At 35.2% G+C, this 25,303-nt stretch overlaps 1 long non-coding RNA gene across 1 annotated transcript in view; it reads right to left on the reverse strand.

Annotated features, from left to right (window-relative positions):
• Positions 1 to 1,957: 1,957 nt before the first annotated feature.
• The window catches only part of LOC148093283 (uncharacterized), a 114,516-nt gene continuing 91,170 nt past the window's right edge, over positions 1,958 to 25,303 (reverse strand). The window contains exons 2-3 of the long non-coding RNA XR_015714369.1: positions 23,138 to 23,200; positions 1,958 to 2,014 (exon numbers count right to left, since the gene is read on the reverse strand). This is a non-coding gene — a long non-coding RNA (uncharacterized LOC148093283). The remainder of the gene's footprint in view (positions 2,015 to 23,137; positions 23,201 to 25,303) is intronic.

Here is a 25,303-nt window from a genome sequence, read left to right on the forward strand (position 1 = left end):
GGAGAGGGCGAGAGAGAGATAGAAACATCAATGATGAGAGAGTCACTGATCGAGCCTGCAACCGGGCATGTGCCCTGACCGGGAATTGAACCCTGATCGCCTGGATCCTAGGTCGATGCTCAACCGCTGAGCCACGCCCGGCCGGGTTCTCACTTTTAAGGTTTTTAAAAAGATACTTAATTTTCACCTTTTCTGGGAACATTTATATGTAGTATCTTTCACCGCATAGACAGAATTCTATATGGTTCCTAGTCCTGTGAATTTATATAAAAAAAGAAATCTAGAAAAATTACTGCAGAATCCTTCTTGGCTTGTCCTTTTGTGTTCAGTATAACAATGAAATAGGAATAAGTATAGTCATATTTAAAAATGACTGTTGTACAGGAGAATTCATGTTCTTCTCTCACCTCTGACCCAAAATATGTAGTCACTCCCATAGACATATGGATAAGTGAAAACAAAAATAACAAGCAGACAGGAGCTGGGCATGAAGATAAGGGCCAACTGGTTTATCATATGTTGAAATTTTATGTTTAAGAGAGAGGAAATATTTAGTTGGCAGAGACTGTAAGACAGACAATTTCCAATTTGATACTAAAGTGAACAATGAGCTTATTTTTCAAGGTGGCTGATGTTCAGCAGGGGGCAGAAACACTCCCCTCATAACACAGTTCTAACTTCACGTAATTATGATACTTGAGAGCAACTAGTGAACAGTATTTTAAACAGAAAAAAATAACAAATCCATTGCATTAAAAATTACTCTTAAAAGCTAATACTTTTATTTCAGCTGTCAGCAGCAGAATGAATAAGTTTGAATAGGTATTATTGAATACTCCATTTAAATGAGTGTAGCAAATAATTTAAATGCTCCATCACTTTCTTTTCATTATTAAAATGTCATCTAGATACATAGGCAATTTAATTATGTCAGCTCACGCAGTGCACATTTTTATATCTTAAAAGGAATAATTTAGAGCATATATTTTTTGTAAAATCACATATTCATTGTTTGGAAAAACAGTGTGATTTTTATATTATTCTAAGCATAGAATACTCTAAGCTGATTAGATGATCAAAGATTACCTATATGACTAACACAAAACCTTTTAGATTATCTCTATCAATCATCATGTGTCAGAAAACAAAATTTCTATAAAATTATTTATGCTACCAGAATAATAATACTGAACACATACACACTCGCCAATAAGACATCATTAAGATCCCAAGGGGGATTGAAGAATTGAAGTAGAGAACATTTAATAGAAATTTATTACTTTCTACAGAATGTTTTTCTGTTTTTCTAAAAAAAGTCTCCTTTGAGAAGAGTATTACGTAAGTACTGTACTCAGCCAATGCCTATTTATAAGGTAGTGAGAGAAAAAAGTAATGTTAAAATGAATAACTGAATGTTCCGTTTTCCATATAATATTAAATATTGTTATGGAGAGGGCTGTGTAACTCAAAAGAAACATGCTCTGCTTCAGAGTATAATTTTCCCTTAAGTTATATTCGGGGCAATCAGAAGTCTCATTGCTGTTCTGATTGCCCCAAAAATATGCCAGGCAGCCAAGTTGGGTGGACCAGTATTCCACAATGCTCTCCATGCCTCTCTCCCAGTTCTGAATCATCTGTAGACTTAAATGCACCTATATAATGTGAACTACATAGACTGAAAATCTACTCTTGAATGTTTTAAATTTTGAAACCATTCTTCTTATGTACATTTTTGATCAAGAAAATTTAGAATAGAAGCTTTTAAAACATAGATTCAAATGCAAAAATAAGACTATGGATGTTAGAAAAAGTAATGCAGAGATAAAGAGAGAAACTGATTATTTGCACATTTGTCATAGATAAGGCAATATTCTGGATATTCTTAATGAAATAAAAATGTGATATTTGCACTGTGCTTGTGGAACTTACCCTCTGAGAAAAGTGGAAATTCTGCAAAGGAAGCTGGTATGTTTTCTCCTCAAAAATAGTTCAAATTTGTTTGAAGCACAGCTTTCTGGACAACAGAAGGAATCAAAGGTAAAACCCATCACATGTTGCTCTATCAGCACAATGAAATACTATTAGAGTACTTCCTCTTTCCCATCAAGGCAGGTACAACTGCAATAGTCTCACATATATTTTACAAAATTACTATAATAGTCGGTTATTTAAAACTTTGAACTTTTTCTTAGAACCCAGATCATAGTGGCTACAAAGCAAGGTTTGTAACAAATTGTGGTTTGTAGCATTGGGGCAGAAAGCATTTAATAGATGTCAGGATGTCAGCTCTGGATATTGTTCTATTGTTAACATTTGAGCTAGAACACTTCCTACTTTTCATTCCTATTGTGAGAGCTACAATTTACATCAGAGTGTAAACATGACAGTTACATATTTTTAAATAGACATTTCTGATAATTGCTCCACTGTATAAAGTAAAACAAATGTTCTTGTCACCACATTGTATAAACTAGTTTCCAGCCTGAAAAGTGTCTATTATTCGGTCTTAAAAGGTGGAAAGCATCTTGCATCAGTCAAATAATTATTGAAACTTGAAGTTGGAAGAAATATTAAGATCACCTGATCTAAATCCTTTATTTTTAGCATTGAGGCCCAGAAGTCCAACAAGTCATTTTGATTTTCACAAGGTCAGACATAAGTTCATGATGGGTTAGGACTAGAACTCCATTTTCCTCACTCCAACTCCAGTGGTCTTTTGAATTTACTATGATAATCTATATATTTTTAAATACTTGAAGTATAAAAAGTACACAGCTCAACATATATTCACATAGTGAGCACACCCATGTAATTGCCAGCAAATCTAGAAAACTGTCAAACTTCGTGCACCTCCCAGTTACAACCCACTATTTACCACAGAGCTAAAGCTTATCCTGATGTCTGTCACCAAAAAAGGGGTACCCATCCCCCTATTTTATCCAAGTAAAATCACAGAGTATATACCCTTTTATATCTGGTTTCTTTCACTCAATGCCACGTTGTGAGATTCTTACATGCTTTTTGCTTATAACACTTATTTACTGTCATTGCTGAATAGTTAAGGCTGTTCTCTCTTGCATAGTTTTGATATGCACAAATTTCCCCCCACTGTTTCATTAAATTATAACAGTCCACCAAAAACATGATTCAAATTTCATTTTCCATGGTATATTAAATGTATTTGCATAAAGTAGAAACTTCACTGCTGGCTTTTCAGTCCACAAGTCATTATGTAAATAGCAGATGTGCACCATGATCCCTGACCAGTCACGTCCTTTAGAAGCCTGTCAGTGATCGGTACTGTGCATCTGTCATTTGGTTCATGCACAGAGAGCAAAGTACATAGTTGTGGGGCTCCTTGACTCTCAATGATAAAGCCAAGTGACATTTTACAAAATAAGGATAATCAGGAGAGGAAACTCTTCACCAAAGACAAAAGTGCAGCAAAGAAAAGCAGGAATGCTGGAAATGACATTGGTTATGATTAGAAGATTTTAAAATGGCAACAGTAAAGCAGCAACAGGAAGACACTTTAGGCCTGCGTAATGTTATGATACAGACCAGACTGAAGAAGTGTAATGAATATAAAGAACAAAGTAAAGTATTTTTAACATCTTTTATTTCAATTGCCCAGGAATGGAAAGCTGTTTATGGTTGAATTGGTGCATTTATTTCTTAGGCAGAATAATGTATCCCAAAGAGGTCAATGTCCTAATCCCTGGAATTTGTGAATACAGACCTTATGTGGCAAAGGGACTTTGAAGACGTGATTAAATCAAGGACCTTGAGATGGAGAGCATGCCCTGGATTACCCAAGTAGGCCCAGTCTCATCATAAAAGTCCTTAAAAGTGGATAACCCTCCTGGGAGTAGTCAGAGGGAGATGTGACTCTAGAACAATGGTTAGCAAGGTGCAATGGCGCTGGCTTTGAAGAGAGGAATGGGGCTGTGTTAGCAGATTCTAGAAGGTGAAAAAGGCAGGGAAACAGATACTCTCCTAGAGCTCCCACAGAGAAACAGAGCCCTGAGCAGGGTATGGGTGAAGACAGATTGATGGAGCAGAATAGAGGGCCCATCAACAGACCCCCATAAATACAGTAAACTGATCTTTGACAGAGGAGAAAAGGCACTATGATGGACCAAAGATAGTGTCTTTAACAAATGGTGCTGGAACAACTGGATAAACACATATTGAATATTAAGCACAGTAAATATTTTTTAAAAATGTAGATGGATACCTTACACCTTTCACAAAAATTAACTCAAAATGCATCATAGAACTATGTAAAATTCAAAACTATAAAATCTCTTGGAAGATAACATAGGAGAAATCTAGATGAACGTGGGCATGGTAAAGAAAGCTTTTTTAGATGCAACACCAATTGATAATTCGACTTCATTAAAATTAAATTTTCTGCCCTGGGAAACACATTATTAACAAAACTTGAAGACAAGCCACCGACTAGGAGAAAATATTTGCAGAAGACACATCTGATAAAGGACTGTTACCCAAAATAGGTATACAAAGATCCCTTAAAACTCAAAAATCAGAAAACAAACAACAAAATTAAAAAACAGATCAAAGAAGATTTACTCAAAGCATCTGGAAAGATGATGCATATCATGTGTCATCAGGGATTTATGGTGGCTTTTCCATAGGTGAATGGTTCTTTTGGAAAAGACAGGGATGTTCTTAACAGCCGAGTCTTCGTAAATACAGTCAGGTCAATTGGGAGGTTAGCAAACAGGGATATGGCTCAATGTGTTAGCGAGTGGACTGCTGTGGATTATGTTCAGTGACACAACACAGCTTGGCCAGGCACTGCAGAGCTCTAAAAGGGCTCTGTAAGAGGTTTCTAGATCAATTAAGTATTTCAAAAAAGAAGAAAAATTTTAGTAACATTTTATAAGTGTCTTACTTGTGTTTTTCAGTGGGTATTCAAAATAACTAAGTTCCAAATGGACTAACGTGAGTCAGAGGGTGAAGCTGCTGCCCTGAACTGTTGGTGCCATGCCTGGGAAGGCTGAGGCCAAGTGGCTGCCCGAAGTCCTACTAAATGCACTCAGACATGGAAGAGGAACTGCAGGGTCTCTTATTTGGGCTTCATTTGTGAGGTTTTCACTCTCTGCATTTTTCTCTCATCATTATTATAATTTGTTTCATTTTGTAAATATCGCTGAAATAATTTTGCAGTATTAAGGTTGGACTTTGTTAAAAATGATCAAACATTCTAAGCACACAGTTATACCTATATTTATACATATAAATCTTGTGAATATTTAATCACTTTATACAGCCCATTATACACTAGCCTATTCCTCCTTGGAATGTCTTAACATTTTTTTCATGGCTTTATTGAGAGGTATTTTACATATTATATAATTTACCCATTTCTAATGTACAATTCAATGATTTTTAGTCAATGTGCCAAGTTTTGCAACCATCATCATAAATGTAATGTCTTAAAATTTTAATAAAGCTGCTTCCTCAGTCTCCTGGTTGGCCATTGGATGGCTTTGAGACAAAGGCTAAGCTGAGAAGGCAGTAAATGGTAATTTGATTTCATATTACCAGCTAGGATTTTCCAATTGAGGTTGTTCAGTTCCCATCTTCTCTATGAAGTAATATAATTGAAATGATTCTTGTTGAGCTTATCTGGAGAGCTTCAATCTTTCCTTCCACTGGAAGACTGAAATCAGCAGTCATTACGGGCAACCTGTTTCTTAGGGCAGACCTTAATGTGTGAATATCTTTATTCATTGCTCATGCTCAATTCACATCTTGCCATTACATTCGATCAAAAAATGTCCCCTGCACTTCAGTACATGCTCGCCATCGTAATTAGGAACGCAAACTATTCTAGCACACAGTGACTGAAGTCTAGCAAAATTTTGTAGTATTTGGCTACCAAAATGGGGACATTGGCTCAAATTTTGTTTATATTTACTGAAACTCCTTTGAGAAACATTGAAATACGTTTAACAATAACTAGATTCAATCCCAAGAGGGATGCAAATGCATCTTCAGATAGAACAATCTCTTATGGCTCTCAGGACTCTTATCTCCCTCTTTGCCCTGCCAAATGGAGCTTAATGAAGACAGGATGACAACCCACAGACCTCAGGAAGCCTTGATTTTACATAATGGACTCCTAATCAGACACTACCCCAGCATGTAAAATTAAATTAAATGAGTAGTCATGCCTGCCTGTATATTTTTTCTTTGCTAAATTTACTTCATGTTTATTTTTCAAAAATTCAGTAAGCATATCACATATAGTTTATTTATATTGCATAGTCCTTCACATTTATTGTGAAAAGGCACATATGCATATCACATTGTGTTAGCTCACTTTTTAGAACCCAGTCCTCTTTTTTTATAACTTTAAAAAAATTTTTTTTTAATTTTAGTGTATTGTTGACAGTATTACAGATGTCTCTCATTCTCTCCATTTTGCCCCACTCCACCCAACCCCTGCCCCAGCCCAGGCCTTCCCCATGTTATTGTCTGTGTCATGCATATATGCATGTATGTTCTTTGGTTAATCTCTTCCTGTCCCCTCCCCCCAACCCCTGCTCCTGACACTAAGATTTGTTATTCTGTTCCATGCATCCATACCTCTGGACCTATTTTGTTCCTCAGTTTATTCTGTTCTATAGATTTTACTCATAAGTGAGATCATGTGATACTGTTTTTCTCTAACTGGCTTATTTTGCTTAGCATAATCATCTCCAGGTCCATCCATGCTGTCTCAGAGGGTAAGAGAGCCTTCTTTTTTACAGCTGCATAGTATTCCATGGTGTGAATGTATCTGTCTACTGATGGGCACTTTTGCTGTTTCCAGATCTCAGCTATTGTAAATTGCGCTGCTATGAACATAGGGGTGCATAAGTTCTTTCTGATTGGTGTTTCAGGATTCTTAGGATATATTCCCAGAAGTGGGATCACAGGGTCAAATAGCAGATCCATTTTTAATTTTTTGAGGAACCTCCATACTGACTTAAACAGTGGCTGCCCCAGTCTACATTCCCACCAGCAGTGTACTAGGGCTCCCCTTTCTCCACACTCTCACTGGTACGTGTTGTTTGTTGACTTGTTGATGGAGCCATTCTGACAGGTGTGAGGTGATACCTCATTGTGGTTTTAATTTGCATCTCTCTGATGATTAGTGACTTTGAGCATTTTTTCATGTGTCTATTGGCCACCTCTATGTCTTCTTTAGAGAAGTGTCTATTCAGGGGTGTATGAATTCTTTGCTTATTTTGGAAATTAAACCCTTCTCAGATGTATCACTAGGGAATATATTTTCCCATACAGTAGAAGAACCCAGTTCTCTTGAAGCCAATGTTACTGCTTCAAACTAATATTGGCATTACTCTCTAGGTCCAAACTTGACCCAGGTGACCAAGCACAGTTGTATATATGCCAATACATATTTAAAATGCAAAGTTTTTATTTGTGCATGAAAACTGTGTGTGTGTCTATATATAAAATATTTGTGTCTATATATTGCCATATGAAGGGTATTTACTGTGGTTTGCAGTTGTGTTTCCTATATAGCATTATCTTTCCTGACATCTAGAGAACAGCCTGCATATAATATATAGGCAGTAAATGTTTTTTGAAAGACAAAGATAGGTTGAAAGAAATGCTACTGTTTGCTCTTCTTAACAATTTTTGAGTTGCTTCAATCAATTTTAAACCGAGAGAAATATTGCAGCTTCTATGACAAAACCTCTGTGTGTGTGTGTGTGTGTGTGTGTGTGTGTGTGTGTGTGTGTGTGTGTTTGTACACATGTAAGCTTAGGTCAGATGTACTTTGTGGAGACTACCTCCTTGGCCTCACATGGTCCATCATATGATAAGATGAATCAGATTCTTCACATTTGAGGGCAGAGATGTAAGTCAGTTTACTAATTATTTTGTTAACGTATTATTTTTATCATTATCATTAGGTACCATCAATTGAGAACAAATTGAATATGTGATATTTTCCACATATTACCATATAAGACCCTTTTGAGGAGCTACTTTTATGCTCATTTCATATTTATTACAGTATTCCTCCATGAGATTTATTTTGTAACACTTAATGAGGAGATTGATAAAATGGGACTAACTGCTGTAGCCCAATCTACTCATGTCCCCACTAAGAAACTACTTAAGATTGAAATCTTCAGACTTTGGGAAATAGACAGATATATTGTATTTGGTTGTCTAGTTGCACGTTTATGGCTACAACACACCGTGTGTGTGTGTGTGTGTGTGTGTGAGAGAGAGACAGAGAGAGAGAGAGGAGAGAGAGAGAAAGAGAGAGATGAGGGGTTCTCTTATAAAGAAGGAAATTGTCAAAGTCCATCATTCTAGAAAAGTTTAATCCTGTGACAGTACATAAAGGGAGATACACGTTATAAAATTCCTCTGAGATGGACTCTGAGGACCTAGAGCACTTTATATGTTGTAAGCTGTAACTTGTGTTTCGGGAGGTGGGCAGGAGAATTGGAGAGGACAGCTTGGTAAGAGCCCTGATATGGGCAGGCCTGTGCAATACTTGGGAATTATTACAGTGTTATAATAACTTTCGTTCCTAAGGATTAAAAATGGTTGTCTTTGCAGTGCTGAGAAGAATGAAAGGGAACGGATTTGCTCAACATCAGATAAAGTAGATGAGAAGAAACTATTTTCTGTCCTCAAGTCCAGGAAACTGGAATCAGCCAAGTGATACTGTCAGGAGGTTTTGGACAGCTGACTTAGCACAGCAGCAGAAGGGGCTGGGTCAAGAGAATACTGAGGCCTTTTACTTAGCATGTTACTCAGAAACACGGGGAGCTAATTAGAAGGGGCTGAAATGACTCATTGGAAAAGCTAACTTCTGGCAGTAAGGCTCCCTGAGAATGAGCAATTATAGTTTAGGTTACATACAGATTAGGACACTAAGACTCAGAGAAATTAGGTAATTTTCCCAAGGTCACAGATAATAAATTACAAAACTAGGATTAAAATTTAAATAATCTGCAATATTTTAAGACTTTCCACTCTAATATGCTCTCCAAAAGTTATGTGAAAATAATTCAAAAATTGATGCTAATGGTATCAATGCAATTACTTATGTAGATACTGGTATTATGTACTTTAGTCAGGCCATCTTTTATAAGGTGAAGGGGGGCATGAGGAAATCTGTAGGTAGTCAGGGGAGATTCATAAATTGCATAAATTCATTTTGCACTTTTATCCACATTGGCTAACTTATATAATGACTTTGAGCAAATCCATGGTTTTAATTGCCCTCGTGATTAACTCAGTTTTGTAAAGGAGAAAACTAACAGAGATAGGAAACAAGTGTTCAACAATTTAGATAAATCATTGTCGAAACTAAGATCACTTACAGCAAAGATGTGCTCCTTGTTATAAATTAATCAGATATAGAAATTTTACCCCCACTGCCACTCACAAAGTTTACCTTATATATAGAATAATTTATACACACAGAAAAAGAGAAATGTTGGCAACTGTAGTCTTATTTTCAATATTAAGCTCCTCATCACTGCACTTTAGAATTATTTTTATGTTGGAAATGTCTTTTTCCCCCCTCATCTCACAAAGATATTGTTTCTTATGCATATTGTTGAAATTGTATTCACCACAGAAACAGAACCAGTAGGATGTATAGTCAGTCCTCATTATTATTTACAGATTCCATGTTTGCAAATTTGCCAACTCATTAGAGGTTACTTGTAAGTCCATAGTCAATACTTACAGTGTTTTCCTGGCCATTCATGGACATGCCAAATTGGTACATAAAAATAACCATCACAGGAATTTCATAATCACATTTCAAGTTAGTATTATAATTTAAATTCACTGCTCTAAAACAGTGGTTTTAGCCAGGGGTGATTTTCCCCCAAAAGGGCACATTAGACAATGTATGGAGTCATTTTTGGATGGAGTTCAAATGCTACTGACATCTAGTGATGACTGTAAAGGGATAGTATTTTAAACCATAGGTAGTTAATCAAGGAAACCAAATAGTGAGCCTTAGTATTTGTTACATGTTGAAATGATTTACATATTATGAAATGACCCTACAGATAAACAGAGGCCAGAGACTCTTCAATAAAATGAACAAAATGGCATGTGGTGACCTTTACAAAATAATAAAAATTGTAATCTTGCCTCTCATCATGAACCAAAAAATTCTGGGTATATGAAAAACATGAAAATAAATATGAAAAACAAAATTATAAAACTTTAGAAGAAAACGGGGAAATAATTTATTATTTAGCAATACGTTGAGTCATTTTAAAAGAGGAAAATGGTTAGTTAATACTACTAAATAAAACATTAAGAAATGTTTGTATTCTACAAGACAACATAATGAAATAAAAGGAACTAGTTATTTGGAAATGCACATGACTGACAAAGGATTAGTCTCCAGAATTTATAAAGCATTTTTAGGAATCCATGAGAAAAAGACAATCCAATAGAAAAACAGTCAAAGCTCCTGGATGGTGTGAACAAAGCCAATTAACAAACAAAAAAACGTTCAGACATGATCAAGGGACTGCAATGTAAAATACTGAGATACCATTTCACACAATTAAATTTGCCTTCCCCCAAATATCTAGCACCAAATATTGGTATAAATTAAGAAGCATAACACTCTCTTAATTAGGTTGCTTAGTTCATTGATTTAACTTTTCCCTCTTTTTTTTTTTAATATGAGAATTGCCAATGTGTAATAAGCAAGAGAGGAGTAAATGACAACACTTGGATTTGAAGGCTTGATGTTTATGTGCACTGGCATCAAGCTAAGCTTTGCCTCCCAAATACTACTTTATATATTTGTTTTTAAAGTACCTTTGTAGTGTTCAATTACAGTTGACCTACAGTATTATATTAGTTTCATGTGTACAACATAGTGTTTAGACATTTGTCTAACTTGCAAAGTGACCACCCTAGTCCAGCCAGTGTGGCTCAGTTGGTTGGAGCATTGTCTTGTACACAAAAAGGTGGTGTGTTCAATTCCCCATCAGGGCACATACTCAGGTTGGTTTTGATCCACTTTCAATGCTGCCCACTTATTCCCCACAACTTGTAACTCTTTTCTATATTGCTGGGGGTGGGGGGAATCTCCATTATTGCCCATTCTTTTAAAGGTAAAGTATTTTTTAGCTCACTCGTTGAAACCTTTCAGTAGATTGTGATGGACTGGAGGGCCCCACAAAGCTAGTCCTAGCTCTTTCCCATCAATCTCATTTTATAATCTCTGTCCCCTCACATCCTTCTGTGTCATATTGTCCTTGAACAAGCCAAGCTCATTCCACAACACGATTTTCTACTTCCTGTGCAGGTATGTCCTCCCTCCTAATATCTGGTCTCTTTTCCTTAGGTCTCTACACAAATGTCTTTTCCTCAGAAAGTCTCTCCCCATTTCACTCAATAGTTAATCAGTTTTGTTTTCACATAGTGCTCTTTATGCCAACTGAAATTATATAATCCTTTTATTAATGATTTGTATTGTCTGTTTTCCCCAGTAAAATCTAAGTCTCCTGAGGGGCAAGACTTGGGACCCCTTGTTCACAGTGAACAGAAAATTGCCTAGTGCCTGCTAAGCATCTGTCACACATATTTTTTGAAATAACAAACAAATATAGCTCAATTTAGATACGAATGGTGGTGTGGCAAACAATTTACGGCATTTAGTAAAACATTCAAAATTTAAAACATATTTTAAAGATTTACTAGGAAAAAAATTCTTAAAATAATCCTATTTTGAAAAGCAGTCTTTTGTCTTCAGTTTCCAAATTTCGAACTGGGTAAAATCTGTATTGTTTTTGCTACTGTATTTGATATGACTTTTTCTGACCAGTTTTGAGAACCACTGATTCAGAGTGTAGCTTAACTACGTCTGAGGAAGCAAACTACAGTTGCTTTGTGTGTGACCAATGTATTTCTTGGCAGGAGTTCATCCACACTAGGCAAAGCCATCTATTGCTTCAAGAGCACAACCATTTCATTCTGTTACTATAATCACATTATTCCAGAGATTGACAGTCATGGACAACTACATCAAAAGATTGACGATTTTCCGGAATGGTAATATTGTAGACCAGTCTGTCAAGTAGCCAGTCACTCGTCTTTTTCCAATGGGAATTTATAATTTTGGTACTGGACAAGGGATGGATATAGAATAGTGAGGTCCATTTTTGTTTAAATGGATGTGTTATTTTTAAATATATCTTTATTGATTACAGAGAGATGAAAGGAGAGGGAGAGAGAGACAGAAACGTCAATGATGAGAGAGTCATTGATCGAGCCCGCAACCCGGGCATGTGCCCTGACCGGGAATCGAACCCTGATCGCCTGGATCTCAGGTCAACGCTCAACCGCTGAGCCATGCCCGGCCGGGCTGGATGTGTTATTTTTAAATAAGAGTACTAGCTAATCAATTGATTTCACATTTATTAAATCCCTTTATAGATTGATTTAAGTCTACAGCTCAGAATCATAATTTCTAGTTACTTGCTTACCACAAAGTTAATAGTGAATTTAATTTTGTATTGCCTTCTTTTACAAATCTTGTGCATAGTAATGATAAATTCAAAATGTCATTTGAAAAAGGCTGAATGATGGAAGAAAAGAGCAGGATCATTAACTGACCCCAAGAGCCATCTCCAAGTCAGTGGGATGTAGGCTATTTCTAATCCCTGGCCAAAACACCTTCACCTCTGTCTTTTATGCCTGCCCCAACCTTAAAAAGGTGAAATCAGGAAAAATGAAACAGCATGACAATCTTGAGAGAGAAAACATAAGAAGATCCATACATATATTATTAGAGGTTTCTATGGCAGATAGTCCCATCTATTTGTCTTGGAATGGGAAGAAGATGTGATGGTTTAATAGCCATAAATGATTGGTAAATCAAATGTTTTCTCTAAAAGCATATCGGTTTATAGATTATTATTAACATTAACATTATTAGAGATACTCACTGAATAAATTTTTTAAATCATGGAGAACTATTAGTTATTATGATCAACCCATTTTTAATACTGAAAGTACCTTGATTCTACTACTTTGCTGAATAGATTGTGCTTGGTTAGAAAGTTAATGAAGCATGCAGACCAATTCACTTAAATAAATGCATTGCCTCTTGTGACTTAGGATTTTAATTCTTGAGATTGATGTTCTGAGCATTAGAAAACTTATTAGTCGTTTCTATAATGCAGCTTTGTTTTTCACAATAACAAATTACCATTAATTTAGAATTGTGACAAACTTAATCTGCTGCAGAAGCCGGGTCATAGATTTGATTTAAATGATTATTTACCTCATTCTTTTGTTGCTGTGCATGACATTTATTTGTTTTCTTTTGAAAAATTTGAGTCAATTTCTCAGTTATTGATTATTGTAAGTAATAGTATTTTAGGTCTACATTACTTTGTGACTTGAATAATAGTATGTTGTTTATTGTGTCATGAATTTTAAGTGCCAACCTAAATAGAACCAACCACCCTTATATATGAATGGTTAGTATAAATAAAGATATTTATTCAAGGGTAGGGTAGACAAATCATTCAACTTGAGGCTAGAAGAATCATTTCATGGCTTCTTTACATATTTTATTTAATAGTAAATAAAAATACAAGATAATTTTTATCACGTATATAAAAATCACAAATACTATTTATTACCAGTTTTATGCCTTATATAAACCACCCAAGTTTTAAAGTTGAGAGTAAAATGATATACTATGACAATTTATTCCAAAATAAAAAGGTGGCCCGGCTGGGTGTGGCTCAGCGGTTGAGCGTTGACCTAGGATCCAGGCGATCGGGGTCAGGGCACATGCCCGGGTTGCGGGCTTGATCAATGACTCTCTTATCATTGATGTTTCTATCTATCTCTCTCCCTCTCCTTTCCTCTCTCTGAAATCAATAAAGATATATATATTTTTTAAAAAGGTGAATTATTATCATTTTTGGACTTTAGATGTCTTGAATACATCTAATGACCTTGCACTACTGCAAAATGACTTTCGTGGTCAAACCTCAATTACATATAGCCTTTTTCATATTCTCTAACCAACTGTCATATGTCAACCAGATTAAGGATTTTTTAACACCAGGCACCTATAAAATAGAAGAAAAATCTCGCATTGGTTACACAGATAGAAGTGAGATGACTGCAATGTAAATAGTTGTCCAGTCCTCTTTACTTTGTATTGATTGATCTAGAAAAGAAGAAATGTGTCTCAGGCTACCTTGCTGATAATGGCTTCAGGTGAAACATGGCTCAGCTCTGTGAGTGCCAGGGCAGGAGGGAGAGGTTGGTATCTGGAATTCCTTCTTTGGGGTGGACGCAGTACCAGCCACAGCAGCCTCAGTCTTAGATTAAATAGCAGTTCTCAGAGATAGTTGCTACTGCCATCCCTAATCGGTGAGAAATAGTGAATTGGTTATGTATGGGGCAGGACTGGCTATAAGTTAATAATTTGGGGGCTAGATAATTAGTACAGGAGGATTCTTTATACTTTTGTGTCTATCAAAATTCTCTATAATATTGTCTATCAAAATTCTATAGAATGTTCAAAAATAAAAGAATTTTCTTAAAAATACATTTCATTGTTTTATTTTATAATTTATGCAACCAGTCTCCTATTGATTCTATTTTGTACTCCAGTAAGGGGGAAAAATAACTGTATAATATCTGTTTGAAAATTTGTTGAGACTTATATATTTTAGTGGTTCAAAGATGTTTAAATTATATATATATATATATATATATATATATATATATATATATATATATATATGTTGGATACAAAGTTATCTATCTCTTGGGGTTTTTAATTTTTACCTTTGTTAATTTTATTCTAAATATGAGGTATTCTGGATGAAAAATGGGTTGCTTATCAAATACCTCAGTGTACATAATAAACTCACTGACTCTCTGTTCGCCCCAGTTCTTATCTCTAGGACAATGTGGTCAGGCTCAGGGCAACTGCTTCACTGTTCGGTGGGTACCCCATAGGCGGAGGGTGAAGAGAAATGATTACTCTCTGCTTTTAAACGGAAAGGGGGCAGCTGTTCCTCTCCCTTTCTCTGCTTTTAAAGGGGAAGGGGGCAGCTGTTCCTCTCTCTTTCTGAAGGGTCTCCTTGGAAATGTAAGGGACCTGGATCTTCCTTATAATCATTTGGTTAAATAAAATTTATCCAGGAGTCAGACAGTCTCTGTGTCTCACTTTTTACTAGCAAGAAATGTTTCCCTGTTCAAGACAAATGACTACCCATATAATTCTAGTATGTGATAAGTGAAGTATTTCTGGGGGAAATAAAAATAAACATTCCCTATCTGTATCTTATATACATTTCTGGAGGCCAGAGCTTCTGAAAGGACCACTGATTAATCCAGGAAGTTTTATTATTTCTGTCTCTCTTGCTAATCTGTTTTAATATCCGTTAGATCAAGCTTATCATCTCCTGTTACTCTAGAATCTAAGCTCAATAAGAGCAGGGATTTCTGTCTTTTTTACTTTTAAACAGAATGAAAAAATTTTATTATTTTATTATTTTTATTTTTAAAAAATACATCTTTACTGATTTCAGAGAGAGAGAGGGATAGGGAGAGAGAGAGATAGAAACATCCATGAGAGAGTCATCATTCATTGGCTGCCTCCTGCATGCCCCCCAACCGGGGACTGAGCCTTGACCAGAAATTAAACCTTGATCTCCTGGATCCCAGGTAGATGCTCAACAGCTGAGCCACAGCCGGCCGGGCAGAATGAACAAACTTTAACTGCATTCTTCAAACTCTTCAGAATGTTTCTTTTGAGTCCATCATTTAAAAATATGTCAATTTGCCATTTTGGGGTAGATCAAAATAATCAAATTTTGGAAATTTCATATGGCTAATGATCATACAGTATAGTATGATATAAGCTAATGATCATACAGTATAGTATTATATAATAATGATTTAAATATATATATACATACATACATGTATGTATGTGTGTATTTTTTTTTCCTGATTTATAATTTTAAGAAAGGATTTAAGACTGTACCAAAAATACATACAGGCAGTTTACTGTGTTGCTCAAAATTGTGAGCTCTGAGGCAAACTACCTGACTCCACTTCATAATAATTTTGTGACTTTTTGTCATTACTTATCTTCTTTGTACCTCAGTTTCCTGTACAGTGGAGATAGCAGTACCATAAAAAGCACTTAGAAGAACCTTGGAAGTTTAATAAGCACCCTATAAATATAACTATTATATTATAAAATGATAAAAACACATAAAGCAATTGATTTACATTTATATTTGTATTCTTTGATTCAAGATACATTATAAAATAAAGGAGAGAAAAGCAAAAAGAAAAAAAATTTAAAACCCAAAAACCAAAGGGTTCCATAACATATTATCTATGAAGATATCTTCATTTGATAAGGGCACAATTTTGAATATTTGAATAAAAGTATTTATTTAAGGCATATAATATGAAAGTAACCTGGTATATAGTTAAGTGTAATAACATTAATAGTTAATGTTTATTAACAGCAGATATATGCTGAGTGCTTTCTGTGTGCCAGTAACTTGCCTAAGGCTTTCACATATACTGTCTCACTTAAACATACTTATAATCCACTGGGGATACTTTCATCCTTGTTGTTCCCCAGATGAGGAAATTGAGAGAGAGAGTGTTTCAAGAGCCTGCTCAGAGTCATTTTGATAGGGGATACATGTCAGAATAAATGCTTGGTCAGTTTGACTCAACAGCAAACAATCTTAGTTCCTCTACTCTATTGCTTCCTAGTAACTAGTGATTAAAATATTTGTGAGGCTATTACCTCTGTTTTATTATAAAATTTTCAGGGTAAGTGATCTAATGCTAAAGAATCATAACTTGAGCCCATACAGATATTGAGAGGGCCTTCAAAAATGGTGAACTCATCAATGCAAAATGATATTGCTTTATACAGATAAGTAATAATTAACAATTTTCAAAATGCACAATCCGAAAACCTAAATGAATGTTGAAATTCTAAAAAAATAATTAGGAAAGAATGTATTTTTTCCCAAGTAATGCTCTCATGTAGTAAAACATTTTGGTAATTCCATATTTGGGATTGCATCATAGTTTCCCACTTTTTTTCTCTGTGTCAATATATCAGACTTATATATTAAGAACATATTTACAGACTTAAGTATTAAGAACATCTTTACGCGCGCACACACACACACACACACATACACACACACAAGCATACACACAGTGGCCTACAAATGACCTGAATTTGGCGATGCCTACGGTATTCAATCTGGGATAATAGTTCCAGACACAATATATTAGATACACTTTTCCCTGTTTCTCTAATAAGTACAGCTACAAATCCTAGAAGTTATATACAGAACAAATATAAGACGACTCTGAAAAGTGGATAAGGAGGCATGTTGTTAGGGACTTGGAAACCAAGGGATGACACAGCAGTGACTTTCCTGAGCTTCCTTTTTTTGTCTTATTTATCCCAGGCTGGGTGTTGGAGAAGTCAGTAGCCTGGAAATGCCAACTGGCAAAAGCCAGAAAGCAGATGAAAAGCCAACTCTCTCTAGCTCAATCTCCAGGAAAATGACAGCCAAGCAAGACAGAAAGCTTTTAGCCAATGACCACTCTAATCCTGGTAAATAGCACAGAAAAATACTGTAGTGCCACTCCCACCCCAGCAGTAAAGGCTGAGTGGGAACCTAGACTTCCATCCTTGCCAGGCTGTGACAAGAAACTCCTAACTGCCTGCCTCTGGTGAACTGGAGTCAGAGAAGGCTAAATGGGAATGGAAACCCAGGACTTTTATCTCTGTTGGACAGTAATGAGCTTCTCTCCTCTGGTGTCATTGGAGAATATGTGGGAACCTGGACTTACTCCACCCAACAGTAACGAAATATTCCTCATCCTCCCAGTTGGGGGTGTCAGAGATGATTCAGGACGTTCACAGCCATGCGTTGTATTGAGCTTGGCCCCTATTATGTCAGTGAAAGCCACACGGGGAACAGGAATGACCCATTCTTCTCTTCTTAGCCGAATGATATCAGTGGACATTTGTCCAGAATGCAATAGAAAATCACTCATCAAACCACAGCCAAGAAAGCCTTGATTTCACTAAGAAAGGAAAATCAACAGATGTCAACACTGAGATAACACAGATGTCAGGATTATCTGATATGGATTTTAAAGCAACCATTATAAAAACTGCTTTTATGAGCATGTTTAAATTAATTTTTAAAAATCCAAAGTCTCCGCCAAGAAATAAAGTCTCAGAAAGAAAATAGGAGATAGAAAGAAGCTGTAAATGAACATTTTAGAACTGAAAAATATAACAATCAAATGAAAATCTCAATGATATGGGCTTGACAGCAGAATGAAGAGGTGAGAGATAAATCAGGGAATTGAAGATAAAACCGCAGAAATTACTCAACCTGAACAACGCAGAGAAAAAAGACTTTAAAAAAGAATAAACGGCATGTCAGTGACCTATGAGATTATCTTCAAATAGGTACATTTGTATCACTGCAGCCACAGAAGGACAGGAGGAAAAGCGTGGGGCTAAACATGTCCTAAATTTGCCAACAGACATAAACCTACAATTTTGAGAAGCTGATCAAACTTAAACAGAATAAATCCAACGAAATCCACATCATGATTCATCATAATTAAATTTCTGGAAACTAATGACAAAGAAAAAATCATGAAAGTGAGAGAGAAACAGTAACTTACCAAAAGGGAAAAAAACAATTCAAATGCCATCAAATATTTCATCAGAAACCATGCAGATCAGAAAGAAATGATATATTTTTCCAAGACTGAAAAACACACACACAACCCTGTAAATCTAGAATTCTATGTCTGGAAATGAATTATATTTCATTTAAGAATGAAAAAGAAACCAAGATACTCCAGGTAAATTAAAGGTATTTGTCAGCAGTTTATGTACCCTAATTGAATGGCTAATGGAAGTTCTTGAAACAGAAGGGAAATAATAAAAACAAATACTTGGAAAGTTGAGAAAGAAAAAGAACATAGGAAAAATATATATATAGCCTAGGTAAATAGAGTGAACTAAAAAGAAAAAAGTGAGTTGATGGTGGCGAATATTTAACAATGGGCTCTTCATAGGTGAGAGGACCTTGACTTGAAGCATTTGACAATTTCTGTTGTATAAATACTCCCACAAAATGCCAATTTTTAGCTGTCAATATGGAGTATCAGCAAACACAGAGCTGGGAAGAGAGGTGCACAATTGACTTAAGGTGGTGCCACCCAGCTCCCATGTACGAACGGCAGACCCTAAAGGCAGTACTAAAATCAATGCTTTAGCAACGGTAGTTTAGTGGTATTGTAACATAATTGTTCTTTTTTTAAAAAAAATATATCTTTATTGATTTCAGAGAGAGAAGAAGAGAGAGACAGAAATATCAACGGTGAGAGAGTCATTGATCAGCTGCCTCCTGCACGCCCCCAACTGGGGATCAAGCCCACAACCCGGGCATGTGCCCTGACTGGGAATCGAACCTCGATCTCCTAGATCATAGGTCGATGCTCAACCACTGAGCCATGCTCGGGCCAGGCAACATAATTGTTCTTAATGTAAATATTCATTTTTGCTTTATTTAAAAATAATATTTATATTATTCCATAGTCACTTCAAACAAAAGTCTATGTGACAAAGTAGTAAGTCACTTCACTTAAACAAATGCACACATCATACATGTAAACTATGTTTGGCATTTTGGGTCCCTGATACCACACAGAAGGGGCATAACATTGGCAAATAAACTGACAAGCATGCCTCAGGTTAGACTTCAGGTCTTGCTTTTCCTGCTAGATACTAAACTCAACCAAAGGCCTCTGGCCTTTTGGAAAATGAGTCACAGTTGGGGGACTGCCTACTCTTTCTGTCAATGGTTGTAATTTTAATCACTGTGAATAATCAGAACAAAGCTTGGTGCTAGTATCTTTCTCAATATGGAAGAGAAAAATTAAATTGACTGAACTATCTCCCATTTACACCAAGATTATCACATAAACTGAAATTTAATGAGTGTGTATGGATCATAAGATATAATAATCACAGTGCTAAGTGTTATTACTGACTACGGAATTTAACTGGGTCAGTTCTCAGCTAGTGAGAGCAGCTGGGCATCATCTCCAGTTGAGAAAATAAAGGTATCATTATAGAAATTTATAGAACAACTACTAGACATAGAACCACAGCGCAGAAATTGCAGTTCATTAAAGAAAAATACAGAACTCCTTTCTTTCTCTCTTTTTCTATACACAAACACATACTATCACTAGAGAATAGATGTAGCCAGGGATCCCTATATCAGAGAATTTGTTTGTAATTTTTTTTGAGGAAACTAGCATTTCTAAATGCACTATGAAATATGCATATACTAATATATGTGAAATATATGAAATGACTAGTTAGACTTTTAAAACGCAAGTAAAGAATTCAGGATAAATAGTCCTCTATGCTCTCTTCAAAGATAATTTTTAAAGTCATTGCCTCTATGAAAGTTAATAACCCGGAATTATGCCTATTAGAGTACAGCTTTTCCCCCAAAAAATATTATGACTAATTTTCAGAACATATGCCAGAAAAGTGTCTTTGGAAATTCACATTTGTGGACTAACTCTAAAAATATTCACCCTGACATATCGACAACACATTTCCCATTAAAAAAAATTTTATATCAGAATTTTCTAAGTTCAAACTTGTTTATAATTTATTTCAAAGAGCACATGGCAGTTTGTTTTTTTTTGCCATGCGCTGTTAGTTATATATATATATTTGGTATAACTATGTTTTATGCAAAAATGTTTTCAACATTGGATTCATAATAATCATTTCAATTTTAAAATGACCAATTTAAAACCAAGAAACCTATACTATTCAAGCTCAATAATAAAAATAAACTTTCCTCTATTTTCTAATATATTTATTATTTAATTTTAATTGATTTAAAATAAGCAGTGTAAGTCCTACAATCTTACAATTTATCATTTAAATTTTGTTAGACTCCTTTAAGCATTGCAGAAGAATATTTTCTCCTTTAGAGGACTCAGTTCTTATATCTTCCCAGTTCACTGACCTCTGCATCTCCAGAGGAGGGTTCTCTATCTACCTCATTGTACTGTTCTGTTCTCTGCTTCATTGTTTTCCATTGCTCATGACTCAGCCTTCTATGTCCTTTCATCTCATAAGAAAATGTCTGTGATGAGCTTATTTTGCACAATGCCAAATTCCCTGTCTGCAAAACCAAGGTGTTGGAGAACAGTAGTCAGCAAAATATGGCAGAGTTTAGTAGTCACAACAGGGACCATATAACCCACAAACCCTTAAATATTTACAGTATGGCCCTTCACAAAAAAAGCTGCCAACCCATGTTATGCCATTCTGTGCTACATAGTAAAAGTTATATAATACAAATAACAAGAAGAAAGCATGAGTTAATTCCCTTACTGCAAGTGGGAAACATTTTCTAACTATGACTCAAGTTTCATAGAGTATAAGGAAAGTGAATGGTAATTTTGATTACATAAAAATAACATGTTTTCTCATAAAAAAAGATAATAAAATAAGAACATGTATTTCCATATGGTAACACTGATAAAGGGTTACTATCCCCAATATATAGATTTTAAAAGTAGAGAAGAAAAAGATCAATAAGTTATAAGAGAAAAAAAAAAATAGTGAGAGAGAAACAATTCAAAAGAAAAATTATTCTTAAACATAAAAATGATTATAACCTTGCCTATAAAGAAAGAAATACTGATTAAAACTGTATATTTATACTATTTCTCGACTATCAGTGTACCTATTTTTTTTTATATTCTGGCCAACAATCTTAGGTAAGTTCTTAGCCAATAGCTACCATCAACCTCCAGCCTTACGGTGATTCTAATTCTCAACATTGTGCATTCTGGCTGAGACTTCACACCCCCCCCAAAACAGACAAGTCATGCCCAGTATCCTCTGTCAAAATTTCTGATCCATAGAATCCAAGAGCATAATGGTGATTGTTTTACACCATTAAATTTTGAGTAATCTGTCATGAAGCCATAGCAATTGGATATTCCATTTCAGAATACATATTAAAAGAGTATCTTGAGCTAAACCTTTAAAAAATAAATTTATATAGGAATCTATGATATAAGTATTCTGAACTAGTCTAACAATAGTAGCATTTCTATATAGTAGGTGTTTTCTAGTGGAGCACAAATTATACAACACTGTAAATGACATATCCCTAGCATCTGATGCTATAAATTTAATATCTTAAAATACAGGAAAATAAAGCTGGAAGAAATTTTACGGATTATTATTTTTTAAGCTCTTTATTTAAAGCATAGTTGAATAAGGAACAGTTATAAACATGAAAACTTTTTTTTCATTTCTAAAGAAAATATCCTTGCTTTCTCATACAAATAATTTTTAAATGAAAGCAATATCATTCTCTATATTTGATATTAAGATTTCTTATGGGAACAGGCACCTTGGTAACCAAATTCTATAAAAAAATAAATATAAAAAATATGAGATATGCCTCATCTAACTGTCTCATCCCAAATCAATGCCACTTGCTGTATGTTTTTGATATGACAGCACCTGTACTGATTTCTCTGTCAGAGTTCAGTTGGGGAAGCAGGACCACTATAAACATTATAGAGAAAAGGTATATTTTAAAAAATTAACCTTGTGTGAGGTAACTGAAGCTGAGGAAGTGAAGGTCTGGCATCAGAAGATCAGAGAAAGTCACTACTGGTCGACCTGAAATTCTCACACAGGTGGGCAAGCCAGTGTTTTCAGGCTAACAATTCAGTAAATCAATCATGTTAAGTCACAAAAGTGAGGTCACAGGGGGAGCTTGTGGCATATCTATGACTCTTTGTAGCCTCTGCTTGTGATATCCACAGCAAAAAATCTGGTGGTGGTTATGTGACTGCTTTGTCCTGAGGGACTGACACATGGGGTAGAGGGGAGTGAGAGAAATCTGTGACCCACTGGGTTCCTCATTATTTGTATATCATCGTATGTGACTAATGAGTTTGCAAGAATAATTGTTGCTCCACTTACCCTTCTGGATCAGGCCTTAGTTTCTCTTTTGGTCAACTCTAACCAACTCAGGGTAAGGAGATTCTGCAAAGAAAGAGTTGAATCAAATCTTAACCAAGTTGAAAGCACTATCAACACATACTTGGGTGTTTCCATTTTTAATATTTAGATGTATTACCCACTTGGAATATATTCTTGGGTAAAGTGTAAGGAACTGGATAATTTTTGATGAATTATCTATTTGAAAATATTTTTTGCCACAAATCTGAAATTCCATGGATATTATCTACTACATTTTATTTTCGTGTTTTAATGGTTTTCATTTGGTCCACCATTCTATTTATAAGGCAATACCACAAAGTCTTAATTATAGAGTGATTTAATACCTGATAGGGCTATCTCCTACTTTGAAACATACACAGGTGCTCTTTGAATCCAGGAATCCATATTTTGAAGCCAGGTTACCTGTCTTTGTTATTGATGCTATATTACCCTTCTTGTGACAGCTCTTAACCATAGACACATTACCTCTAGTCTGATCCTGACAATCTAGGCTTGAGGCAAAGTAACAAAGGAAAATTTGGTGTACCTGTCTTAGGCTCCAACAGAGTATTCATGAGCAGAATGAAATGGAGAAAAATAAAAGTAGAGATAAGATTTTAAGTATGACTTGGCTTAATGAGCTCTTGTCTATCTTACAGGAAGCAGTGAACAGATGTAAGGGACCCACATGAGTTTGATGTTCCTCAGTGAAACGCTGACTGTATTAACTTAGTCTAAAATTTTTAGTGGTCATTCAACTCCACTAAACATAGAAGATAAATTTGAGAAATAAATTGCTATTGTGTGCTTAAGAGTAGAGATTGCTTGCACTACATCACTTAGTAAATCTAAATTGAACTACCTGAATTTACCAGTGGCTTTTGAGAGCATGTTAATAGAGTAAATAAAAACCATACCACATTGAAATAAACTGTACCTAATATAGCACCACTAAGAAACACAAGTTCTCTTGGACTGTAAGTATTTCTTGCCTCTGAAACCACTGAATCAATGTCTTAGTGGAAGAACACACCACTATCTCTCCTCAGAGATGACTCTATTAGGATTTGATTTCTGCTAAAGTTGTGGGTATCTGATGCTGGGAATCAAAAGACAAGGGAGAAAGAATATGCAAAAGAAACCCCTTTAAACCCAACACAAATTCCAAAGTTTTTCTAACTCTTTCATAGTTTCTATTCTTACTTCCCTTTCCAGTAAACATGGACCTTACATAATCTAGTAATTAAACAATACATATGGGAAACCATATTCTCTTCTTTCTATACTGATTTTACTTCCTAATACTTTAGGATCTTCCCAAGATAAATTTGCGCCATCTTAATCTCAGAATTGTACTCAGAGCTTTTCCTCTCATGGCATGACTTGCTGTGCCCTAAAATCAGATTTCATGAAAACACTGTGAACTTTATAGTGAAACTCATATTGGCTGCAAACATGTTCTCTGCCATGATCGTCAAAACTATTTGAAGTACCTGAAACACTCCTGAATGTCCTCCAAGGTACTTTCAATGTTCCCCTTTCATAATATTTTCCAGGTTTTGTTCAATTGTTCCATTTCTTAGCTTCTCCTTGGCCTTTATTTAATTGATCCTTTTTTATCTCAGCTTGGATTAATAAAATCTAACCCCAAATGAAAGCCAGCCTTATGCTTCTTTTCCAACCTAATATTTTAATGTTTTTTCTGAGATATTTACACACAGAAAAAGTTGAAGCAGTTTTTCTAAGCTTCTAATTCATTATTCAAGGGTAACTTGAGAACCACAGAAAAAAGTCAGAAATCAGTTTTCTTAATTCCCTCCATTATTTCTCCCTTCTTTCTTCAGTCTCCCATGAGATCTGAGTGTGACAATTTATGTGATGAAAATAAGTGTTTAAAATTTAGACACTGTGGAGAATTTCAACATGGCTCAAGTATATGATTAGATATTAAGGTAGGAGTTCAACAATAACTGTCCACATAGGAGAATATCATACTGACCATTGATTCCATATCATGAATATTTCTTTATGTGGTATATGTTGACTTTGATTAAATCCAGTGAAAGTCAGGAGGATGCTGTCTGTCTACATGTGGAAACCTGTTGGTAACTCAAAACCACTGTGTAAGCAGAATTATTTTTAAGG

The sequence above is a fragment of the Miniopterus natalensis genome, chromosome 4 (genome assembly GCF_054644295.1).
Source record: "Miniopterus natalensis isolate mMinNat1 chromosome 4, mMinNat1.hap1, whole genome shotgun sequence".
Taxonomy (NCBI): domain Eukaryota; kingdom Metazoa; phylum Chordata; class Mammalia; order Chiroptera; family Miniopteridae; genus Miniopterus; species Miniopterus natalensis.